The sequence below is a fragment of the Triticum aestivum genome, chromosome 2A, assembly GCF_018294505.1.
Source record: "Triticum aestivum cultivar Chinese Spring chromosome 2A, IWGSC CS RefSeq v2.1, whole genome shotgun sequence".
NCBI classification, from domain to species: Eukaryota; Viridiplantae; Streptophyta; class Magnoliopsida; order Poales; family Poaceae; genus Triticum; species Triticum aestivum.
Genome location: NC_057797.1, coordinates 127,626,497 through 127,639,189, shown reverse-complemented (window position 1 = coordinate 127,639,189; position 12,693 = coordinate 127,626,497).

Below are 12,693 nucleotides of genomic sequence, written 5' to 3'. Positions count from 1 at the left end.
CTTTGTCATCGGTATGTTACTTGCCCGATATTCAATCGTCGGTATCTCAATACCTAGTTCAATCTCGTTACCGGCAAGTCTCTTTACTCGTTCCGTAATACATCATCCCGCAACTAACTCATTAGTTGCAATGCTTTCAAGGCTTATAGTGATGTGTATTACCGAGTGGGCCCAGAGATACCTCTCCGACAATCGGAGTGACAAATCCTAATCCCGAAATACACCAACCCAACAAGTACCTTCAGATACACCTGTAGAGCACCTTTATAATCACCCAGTCACGTTGTGACGTTTGGTAGCACACAAAGTGTTCCTTCGGTAAACGGGATTTGCATAATCTCATAGTCATAGGAACATGTATAAGTCATGATGAAAGCAATAGCAATAAACTAAACAATCAAGTGCTATGCTAACGGAATGGGTCAAGTCAATCACATCATTCTCCTAATGATGTGATCCCGTTAATCAAATGACAACTCTTTGTCTATGGCTAGGAAACATAACCATCTTTGATCAACGAGCTAGTCAAGTAGAGGCATACTAGTGACACTCTGTTTTCTATGTATTCACACATGTATCATGTTTCCGGTTAATACAATTCTAGCATGAATAATAAACATTTATCATGATATAAGGAAATAAATAATAACTTTATTATTGCCTCTAGGGCATATTTCCTTCAGTCTCCCACTTGCACTAGAGTCAATAATCTAGTTCACATCACCATGTGATTTAACACCAATAGTTCATATCACCATGTGATTACACACCCATAGTTCACATCGTCATGTGACCAACACCCAAAGGGTTTACTAGAGTCAATAATCTAGTTCACATCGCTATGTGATTAACACCCAAAGAGTACTAAGGTGTGATCATGTTTTTCTTGTGAGAGAAGTTTAGTCAACGGGTCTGCCACATTCAGATCCGTAAGTATTTTGCAAATTTCTATGTCAACAATGCTCCGCACGGAGCTATTCTAGCTAATTGCTCCCACTTTCAATATGTATCCAGATTGAGATTTAGAGTCATCTGGACCAGTGTCAAAATTTGCATCGACTTAACCATTTACGACGAACCTTTTTGTCACCTCCATAATCGAGAAACATATCCTTATTCCACTAAGGATAATTTGACCGCTGTCTAGTGATCTACTCCTAGATCACTATTGTATTCCCTTGCCAAAAACAGTGTAGGGTATATAATAGATCTGGTACATAGCATGGCATATTTTATAGAACCTATGGCCAAGGCATAGGGAATGACTTTCATTCTCTCTCTACCTTCTGCTGTGGTCGGGTTTTGAGTCTTACTCAACTTCACACCTTGTAACATAGGCAAGAACTCTTTCTTTGACTGTCCCATTTTGAACTACTTCAAAATCTTATCAAGGTATGTACTCATTGAAAAACTTATCAAGCGTCTTGATCTATCTCTATAGATCTTGATGCTCAATATGTAAGCAGCTTCACCGAGGTCTTTCTTTGAAAAACTCCTTTCAAACACTCCTTTATGCTTTGCAGAATAATTCTACATTATCTCCGATCAACAATATGTCATTCACATATACTTAACAGAAATGCTGTAGTGCTCCCACTCACTTTCCTGTAAATACAGGCTTCACTGCAAGTCTGTATAAAACTATATGCTTTGATCAACTTATCGAAGTGTATATTCCAACTCCGAGATGCTTGCACCAGTCTATAGATGGATCGCTGGAGCTTGCATATTTTGTTAGCACCTTTAGGATTGACAAAACTTTCTTGTTGCATCATATACAACTCTTCTTTAATAAATCCATTAAGGAATGCAGTTTTGTTTATCCACTTGCCAGATTTCATAAAATGCGGCAATTGCTAACATGATTCGGACAGACTTAAGCATAGATACGAGTGAGAAACTCTCATCGTAGTTAACACCTTGAACTTGTCGAAAACCTTTTTGCGATAATCCTAACTTTTGTAGATAGTGACACTACTATCAGTGTCCGTCTTCCTCTTGAAGATCCATTTAATATCAATGGCTTGCCGATCAATGGGCAAGTCAATCAAAGTCCATACTTTGTTCTCATACATGGATCTCATCTCAGATTTCATGGCCTCAAGCCATTTTGCGGAATCTGGGCTCATCATCGCTTCCTCATAGTTCGTAGGCTCATCATGGTCAAGTAACATGACCCCAGAACAGGATTACCGTACCACTCTGGTGCGGATCTCACTCTGGTTTACCTACGAGGTTCGGTAGTAACTTGATCTGAAGTTACATGATCATCATCATTAGCTTCCTCACTAATTGGTGTAGTAGTCACAAGAACAAATTTCTATGATGAACTACTTTCCAATAAGGGAGCAGGTACAGTTACCTCGTCAAGTTCTACTTTCCTCCCACTCACTTCTTTCGAGAGAAACTCCTTCTCTAGAAAGGATCCATTATCAGCAACGAATATCTTGCCTTCGGATCTGTGATAGAAGGTGTACCCAACATTTTCTTTTGGGTATCCTATGAAGACGCACTTCTCTGATTTGGGTTTGAGCTTATCAGGTTGAAACTTTTTCACATAAGCATTGCAACCTCAAACTTTAAGAAACGACAGCTTAGGTTTCTTGCCAAACCATAGTTCATACGGTGTCGTCTCAACGGATTTAGTGGTGCCCTATTTAACGTGAATGTACCTGTCTCTAATGCATAACCCCTAAAAGGTAGCGGCAAATCAGTAAGAGACGTCATATATTGCACCATATCTAATAAAGCACGGTTACGACATTCGGACACACCGTTACACTATGGTGTTCCAGGTGGCGTGAGTAGTGAAACTATTTCACATTGTTTTAACTGAAGGCCAAACTCATAACTCAAATATTTTACTTCTACGATCATATCGTATTAACTTTTATTTTGTTACGATGATTCTCCACTTCACTCTGAAATTCTTTGAACTTTTCAAATGTTTCAGACTTGTGTTTCATCAAGTAGATATACTCATATTTGCTCAAATCATCTGTGAAGATCAGAAAATAATGATACGTGTCGCGAGCTTCAATATTCATCGGACCACATACATCAGTATGCATGATTTCCAACAAATCTTTTGCTTGCTACATTGTTCCGGAGAACGGAGTCTTAGTCATCTTGCCCATGAGGCATGGTTCGCAAGCATCAACTGATTCATAATCAAGTGATTCCAAAAGTCCATCAACATGGAGTTTCTTCATGCACTTTACACCAATATGACCTAAACGGCAGTGCCACAAATAAGTTGCACTATCATTATTAACTCTGCATCTTTTGGTTTCAATATTATGAATATGTGTATCACTACGATCGAGATCCAACGAACCATTTTCATTGGGTGTGTAACCATATATGTACACAAAACAACAATTTATTCTCTTACTTAAATGAATAACCGTATTGCAATAAACATGATCAAATCATATTCATGCTCAATGCAAACACCAAATAACACTTATATAGGTTCAACACTAATCCCAAAAGTATAGGGAGTGTGCGATGATGATCATATCAATCTTGGAACCACTTCCAATACACATCGTCACTTCACCCTTAACTAGTCTCTGTTCGTTCTGCAACTCCCGTTTCGAGTTACTACTCTTAGCAGCTGAACCAGTATCAAATACCGGGGGGTTGCTACGAACACTAGTAAAATACACATCAATAATCCGTATATCAAATATACCTTTGTTCACTTTGCCATCCTTCTTATCCGCCAAATACTTGGGGCAGATCCGCTTCCAGTGACCAGTCCCTTTGCAGTAGAAGCACTTAGTCTCAGGCTTAGGACCAGACTTGGGCTTCTTCACTTGAGAAGCAACTTGCTTGTCGTTCTTCTTGAAGTTCCCCTTCTTCCCTTTGCCCTTTTCTTGAAACTAGTGGTCTTGTCTACCACCAACACTTGATATTTTTCTTGATTTCTACCTTTGTTGATTTCAGCATTACGAAGTGCTTGGGAATCGTTTCCGTTATTCCTTGCATATCATAGTTCATCACGAAGTTCTACTAACTTGGTGATGGTGACTAGAGAATTCTGTCAATCACTATCTTATCTGGAAGATTAACTCCCACTTGATTCAAGCGATTGTAGTACCCAGACGATCTGAGCACATGCTCACTACTTGAGCTATTCTCCTCCATCTTTTAGCTATAGAACTTGTTGGAGACTTCATATCTCTCAACTCGGGTATTTGCTTGAAATATTAACTTCAACTCCTAGAACATCTCATATGGTCCATCACGTTCAAAATGTCTTTGAAGCCCCGATTCTAAGCCGTTTAAGCATGGTGCACTAAACTATCAAGTAGTCATCATATTGAGCTAGCCAAACGTTCATAACGTCTGCATCTGCTCCTGCAATAGGTCTGTCACCTAGCGGTGCATTAAGGACATAATTCTTCTGTGTAGCAATGAGGATAATCCTCAGATCACGGATCCAATCCGCATCATTGCTACTAACATCTTTCAACTTAATTTTCTCTAGGAACATATAAAAATAAAACAGGGGAGCTAAACGCGAGCTATTGATCTACAACATAGATATGTTAATACTACCAGGACTAAGTTCATGATAAATTAAAGTTCAATTAATCATATTACTTAAGAACTCCCACTTAGACAGACATCCCTCTAATCTTCTAAGTGATCACGTGATCCATATCAACTAAATCATGTCCGATCATCACGTGAGATGGATTAGTTTCAATGGTGAACATCACTATGTTGATCATATCTAATATATGATTCACGCTCGACCTTTCGGTCTCCGTGTTCCGAGGCCATATCTGTTATATGCTAGGCTCGTCAAGTTTAACCTGAGTATTCCGCGTGTGCAACTGTTTTGCACCCGTTGTATTTGAATGTAGAGCCTATCACACCCGATCATCACGTGGTGTATCAGCATGAAGAACTTTTGCAACAGTGCATACTCAGGGAGAACACTTGTACCTTGATAATTAGTGAGAGATCATCTTATAAAGCTACCGTCGAACTAAGCAAAATAAGATGTATAAAAGATAAACATCACATGCAATCAAAATATGTGACATGATATGGCCATCATCATCTTGTGCCTTTGATCTCCATCTCCAAAGCATCATCATGATCTCCATCGTCACCGGCATGACACCATGATCTCCATCATCTTGATCTATATCAATGTGTTGTCACATGGTTGTCTCGCCAACAATTGCTCTTGCAACTATTGCTATCGCATAGCGATAAAGTAAAGCAATTATTTGGCGCTTGCATCTTATGCAATAGAGAGATAACCATAAGGCTTTTGCCAGTTGCCGATAACTTCAACAAAACATGATCATCTCATCCAACAACTTATATCTCATCACGTCTTGACCATATCACATCACAACATGCCCTGCAAAAACAAGTTAGACGTCCTCTACTTTGTTGTTGCAAGTTTTACGTGGCTGCTACGGGCTGAGAAAGAACCGTTCTTACCTACGCATCAAAACCACAACGATAGTTTGTCAAGTTGGTGCTGTTTTAACCTTCGAAAGGACCGGGCATAGCCACACTCCGTTCAACTAAAGTTGGAGAAACTGACACCTGCCAGCCACCTGTGTGCAAAGCACGTCGGTAGAACCAGTCTCGCATAAGCGTACGCGTAATTTCGGTCCGGGCCGCTTCATCCAACAATACCGCCGAACCAAAGTGTGACATGCTGGTAAGCAGTATGACTTATATCGCCCACAACTCACTTGTGTTCTACTCGTGCATATGACATCTATGCATAAAACCTGGCTCGGATGCCACTGTTAGGGAACATAGTAATTTAAAAAAAAATCCTATGCACACGCAATATCATGGTGATGCATAGCAACGAGAGGGGAGAGTGTCTACGTACCCTCGTAGACCGGCAACAGAAGCGTTGACACAACATAGAGGAAGTAGTCGTACGACTTCCCGGTCCGACCGATCCAAGTACCGAACGTACGGCACCACCGAGTTCTGCACACGTTCAACTCGGTGACGACCCTTGAGCTCTGATCCAGCAAAACGTTGAGGGAGAGTTTCGTCAGCACGATGACGTGATGATGGTGATGATGTTCTACCGACGCAGGGCTTCGCCTAAGCATCGCTACGATATGACCGAGGTGGAATATGGTGGAAGGGGGCACCGCACACGGCTAAGGAACGATCACGAAGATCAACTTGTGTGTCATGGGGTGCCCCCTTGCCCCCGTATATAAAGGAGGGAGAGGGGGAGGTGCGGCCGGCCCTAGGGGTGCGTCTGGAGGAGTCTTACTCCCACCGGGAGTAGGACTCCCCCCTCTTGCCTTGTTGGAAAAGGAAGGGGGAAGGGAGAAAGAGGAAAGGGGGGCGCCGCCCCCCCTTCCTTGTCCTATTCAGACTAGGGGGAGGGGGCACGCGGCCTGCCCTGGCCGGCCCTCCTCTTCTCCCTTACGGCCCATGTAGGCCCAATAACCCCCGGGGGTTCCGGTAACCCCCCGGTACTCCGGTAAAATCCCGATTTCACCCAGAACGTTTACGATATCCAAATATAGGCTTCCAATATATCAATCTTTATGTCTCGACCATTTCGAGACTCCTCGTCATGTCTGTGATCACATCCGGGACTCCGAAAAACCTTCGGTACATCAAAACACAAAAACCCTAATTACGATCGTCACTGAACTTTAAGCGTGCGGACCCTACGGGTTCGAGAACTACGTAGACATGACCGAGACACGTCTCCGGTCAATAACCAATAGCGGAACCTGGATGCTCATATTGGCTCCTACATATTCTACGAAGATCTTTATCGGTCAAACCGCATAACAACATACATTGTTCCCTTTGTCATCGGTATGTTACTTGCCCGAGATTCGATCGTCGGTATCTCAATACCTAGTTCAATCTCGTTACCGGCAAGTCTCTTTACTCGTTTCGTAATACATCATCCCGAAACTAACTCATTAGTTGCAATGCTTGCAAGGCTTATAGTGATGTGCATTATCGAGTGGGCCTAGAGATACCTCTTCGACAATCGGAGTGACAAATCCTAATCTAGAAATACGCCAACCCAAAAAGTACCTTCGTAGACACCTGTAGAGCACCTTTATAATCACCCAGTTACGTTGTGACGTTTGGTAGCACACAAAGTGTTCCTCCGGTAAACGGGAGTTGCATAATCTCATAGTCATAGGAACATGTATAAGTCATGAAGAAAGCAATAGCAATAAACTAAACGATCAAGTGCTATGCTAACGGAATGGGTCAAGTCAATCACATCATTCTCCTAATGATGTGATCCCGTTAATCAAATGACAACTCTTTGTCTATGGCTAGGAAACATAACCATCTTTGATCAACGAGCTAGTCACGTAGAGGCATACTGTTTGTCTATGTATTCACACATGTATCATGTTTCCGGTTAATACAATTCTAGCATGAATAATAAACATTTATCATGATATAAGGAAATAAATAATAACTTTATTATTGCCTCTAGGGCATATTTCCTTCATCATGGTGGAGGGGGGCACCGCACACGGCTAAGAGATCCAAGAGATCAATTGTTGTGTCTCCAAGGGGTGCCTCCCTCCCCGTATATAAAGGAGTGGAGGAGGGGGAGGGGGCCGGACATCCCAGGCGCGCCCCATGAGGAGTCCTACTCCCACCGGGAGTAGGACTCCCCCCTTCCATGTGGGAGTAGGAGTGGAGAGGGAAGGAGAGAGAGGGGGAAAGGAAAGGGGGGCGCCGCCCCCCTCCTTGTCCAATTCGGACTGGGGGGAAGGGGGCGCGGCTGCCCTTGGCCGCCCCTCCTCTTCTCCACCAGGGCCCAATAGACCCATTAGTCACCCCGGGGGGTTCGGGTAACCCCCCAGTACTCCGGTATATGCCCGAAACTCCCCGAAACCATTCCGGTGTCCGAACATAATCGTCCAATATATCGATCTTTACGTCTGGACCATTTTGAAACTCCTTGTTATGTCCGTGATCACATCTGGGACTCCGAACTACCTTCGGTACATCAAAACACATAAACTCATAATATAACCGTCATCGAACTTTAAGCGTGCGGACCCTACAGGTTCGAGAACTATGTAGACATGACCGAGACACGTCTCCAGTCAATAACCAATAGCGGAACCTGGATGCTCATATTGGCTCCCACATATTCTATGAAGATCTTTATCGGTCAAACCGCATAACAACATACGTTGTTCCCTTTGTCATCGGTATGTTACTTGCCCGAGATTCAATCGTCGGTATCTCAATACCTAGTTCAATCTCGTTACCAGCAAGTCTCTTCACTCGTTCCATAATACATCATCCCGCAACTAACTCATTAGTTACAATGCTTGCAAGGCTTAAGTGATGTGTATTACCGAGTGGGCCCAGAGATACCTCTCCGATAATTGGAGTGACAAATCCTAATCTCGAAATACGCCAACCCAACAAGTACCTTCGGAGACACCTGTAGAGCACCTTTATAATCACCCAGTTACGTTGTGACATTTGGTAGCGCACAAAGTGTTCCTCCGGTAAATGGGAGTTGCATAATCTCATAGTCATAGGAACATGTATAAGTCATGAAGAAAGCAATAGCAACATACTAAACGATCAAGTGCTAAGCTAATGGAATGGGTCAAGTCAATCACATCATTCTCCTAATCATGTGATCCCGTTAATCAAATGACAACTCTTTGTCTATGGCTAAGAAACATAACCATCTCTGATCAATGAGCTAGTCAAGTAGAGGCATACTAGTGACACTCTGTTTGTCTATGTATTCACACATGTATCATGTTTCCGGTTAACAAATTCTAGCATGAATAATAAACATTTATCATGATATAAGGAAATAAATAATAACTTTATTATTGCCTCTAGGGCATATTTCCTTCAGTCTCCCACTTGCACTAGAGTCAATAATCTAGATTACACAGTAATGTTTTGCTCGTGGAAGAGGCTTAGTCAATGGGTCTGCAACATTCAGATCCGTATGTATCTTGCAAATCTCTATGTCTTCCACCTGGACTTGATCCCGGATGGAGTTGAAGCCTCTCTTGATGTGCTCGGTTCTCTTGTGAAATCTGGATTCCTTTGCCAAAGCAATTGCACCAGTATTGTCACAAAAGATTTTCATTGGACCCGATGCACTAGGTATGACACCTAGATCAGATATTAACTCCTTCATCCAGACTCCTTCATTTGCTGCCTCCGAAGCAGCTATGTACTCTGCTTCACATGTAGATCCTGCTACGACGCTTTGTTTATAACTGCACCAACTGACAGCTTCAACGTTTAATAAAGAACACGTATCCGGTTTGCGATTTAGAATCGTCCGGATCAGTGTCAAAGCTTGCATCGACGTAACCATTTACAACGAGCTCTTTGTCACCTCCATAAATGAGAAACATATCCTTCATCCTTTTCAGGTATTTCAGGATGTTCTTGACCGTTGTCCAGTGATCCACTCCTGGATTACTTTGGTACCTCCCTGCTAAACTAATAGCAAGGCACACATCAGGTTTGGTACACAGCATTGCATACATGATAGAGCCTATGGCTGAAGCATAGGGAACATCTTTCATTTTCTCTCTATCTTCTGTAGTGGTCGAGCATTGAGTTTTACTCAACTTCACACCTTGTAACACAGGCAATAACCCTTTCTTTGCTTGATCCATTTTGAAATTCTTCAAAACTTTGTCAAGGTATGTGCTTTGTGAAAGTCCAATTAAGCGTCTCGATCTATCTCTATAGATCTTGATGCCCAATATATAAGCAGCTTCACCGAGGTCTGTCATTGAAAAACTCTTATTCAAATATCCTTTTATGCTATCTAGAAATTCTATATCATTTCCAATCAACAATATGTCATCCACATATCTTTACCTAATAATAAAGCAAATTGGGTTTCTTTCATCCGTCATGGCATTTTTATCAAAAGTCCCTCTATTTCAGAGAATTCAACCTGCAGTCCTGTTTTAAGTTAAAACGAATCGTTATTTTCGTATTTTACACAAAGTCCCTGTCTTTTCTTGAAATCAACCCGCCGTCTGAATTTAAGTCACACCCGAACCGTTATTTTACATTTTTCGAAACCCCCCCTGATGTTTTAGGTAATTCATCCGTGGATCATATTTAAGTCAAACAAATGCTTTTAAAATCATCCATATCTTCTAAACTGTAACTCCGATTTGAACATGTGATATATGAAATTTGATTAGAAAAATATGTAGAATATGAATATGAGATTATTTTTACCTGTTAAGTATTTTTAAATATTATTTTGGAATATATTTGAGTCAAACCAAATGATTTTCTAGATTATCTGTATCTTTTAAACCGTAACTTTGATTTTAACATATTATATATGAAATTTTATTAGAAAAATGTGTGGAATCTAAATATGATGTTAATTTTACCTATTAAATATTTTTAAAATATTGTTATGGAAGCAAACTTATAATTTATAGCGCAAGATCCATTTTTTCATATCGGCGGTGATTCAGATTGCAAATAAACACCCCACTATAACCATATAGGGAAAAGAAAACATCGATAACTACACATGCATACCTCTGAAAAATGATGCAGGGGAAAATAACCGATTTCTCATCGCGAGAGTGAGAGAAAGCGAGAGAGAGAGAGGGAGAGGGAGAGGGAGGAGAGAGGGAGAGAGAGACGTCTTAGGATTAACCATATTCAACACGCGTTTTTTGTTGTTTTGTGTGTGAACACCGAGGCCATCGCCGGCGAGGGTGAGAAGGAGGATAAGCGGCAACATAAATATGATGCCTTGCAAAAATAAAGGAGATGGACCTATTGTGGTCTTGAGTGATGGTTGTTGAGTTAAGAGTGTGTGTTATGTTTTCTCTCCCGTTGCAACACACAGGCTCTTTTGCTAGTAACATCAGAAATGCTATAGAGCTCCCACTCACTTTCTTGTAAATACAGGCTTCTCCAAAAGTCTGTAAAAAACTATAAGCTTTGATCACACTATCAAAATGTTTATTCCAACTCCGAGAGGCTTGCACCAGCCCATAAATGGATCGCTGGATCTTGCACACTTTGTTAGCTCCCTTTGGATCGACAAAACCTTCCGATTGCATCATATCAACTCTTCTTCCAGATATCCATTCAGTAATGCAATTTTGACATCCATTTGCCAAATTTCATAATCATAAAATGCGGCAATTGCTAACATGATTCAGACAGACTTAAGCATCACTACGGGTGAGAAGGTCTCATTGTAGTCAATCCCTTGAACTTGTCGAAAACCTTTTGCAACAAGTCGAGCTTTATAGACAGTAACATTACCGTTAGTGTCAGTCTTCTTCTTGAAGATCCATTTATTCTCGATGGCTTGCCGATCATTTGACAAGTCAACCAAAGTCCACACTTTGTTCTCATACATGGATCCCATCTCAGATTTCATGGTCTCAAGCCATTTTGCAGAATCTGGGCTCACCATCGCTTCTTCATAGTTCACAGGTTCATCATGGTCTAGTAACATAACCTCCAGAACATGATTACCGTACCACTTTGGTGCGGATCTTACTCTGGTTGACCTACGAGGTTCAGTAACAACTTGACATGAAGTTTCATGATCATCATCATTAACTTCCTCACTAATTGGTGTAGACGTCACAGGAACCGGTTTCTGTGATGAACTACTTTCCAATAAGGGAGCAGGTACTGTTACCTCATCAAGTTCTACTTTCCTCCCACTCACTTCTTTCGAGAGAAACTCCTTCTCTAGAAAGGATCCATTCTTAGAAACGAATGTCTTGCCTTCAGATCTGTGATAGAAGGTGTACCCAATAGTTTCCTTTGGGTATCCTATGAAGACACATTTCTTCGATTTGGGTTCGAGCTTATCAGGTTGAAGCTTTTTCACATAAGCATCGCAGCCCCAAACTTTAAGAAATGACAACTTTGGTTTCTTGCCAAACCATAGTTCATAAGGTGTCGTCTCAACGGATTTTGATGGTGCCCTATTTAACGTGAATGCGTCCGTCTCTAAAGCATAACCCCAAAATGATAGCGGTAAATCAGTAAGAGACATCATAGATTGCACCATATCTAGTAAAGTACAATTACGACATTCGGACACACCATTACGCTGTGGTGTTCCGTGTGGAGTGAGTTGCAAAACTATTCCACATTGTTTCAACTGTAGACCAAACTCGTAACTCAAATATTCTCCTCCACGATCAGATCGTAGAAACTTTATTTTCTTGTTACGATGATTTTCAACTTCACTCTGAAATTCTTTGAACTTTTCAAATGTTTCAGACTTATGTTTGATTAAGGAGATATACGCATATCTGCTTAAATCATTTGTGAAGGTGAGAAAATAACGATACCCGCCACGAGCCTCAACATTCATTGGACCACATACATCAGTATGTATGATCTCCAACAAATCAGTTGCTCGCTCCATAGTTCCGGAGAACGATGTTTTAGTCATCTTGCCCATAAGGCATGGTTCGTGATAACCCACAAGTATAGGGGATCGCAACAGTTTTCGATAAGTAAGAGTGTCGAACCCAATGAGGAGCTAAAGGTAGAACAAATATTCCCTCAAGTTCTATCGACCACCGATACAACTCTACGCACGCTTGACGTTCACTTTACCTAGAACAAGTATGAAACTAGAAGTGCTTTGTAGGTGTTTTTGGATAGGTTTGCAAGATAATAAAGAGCAAG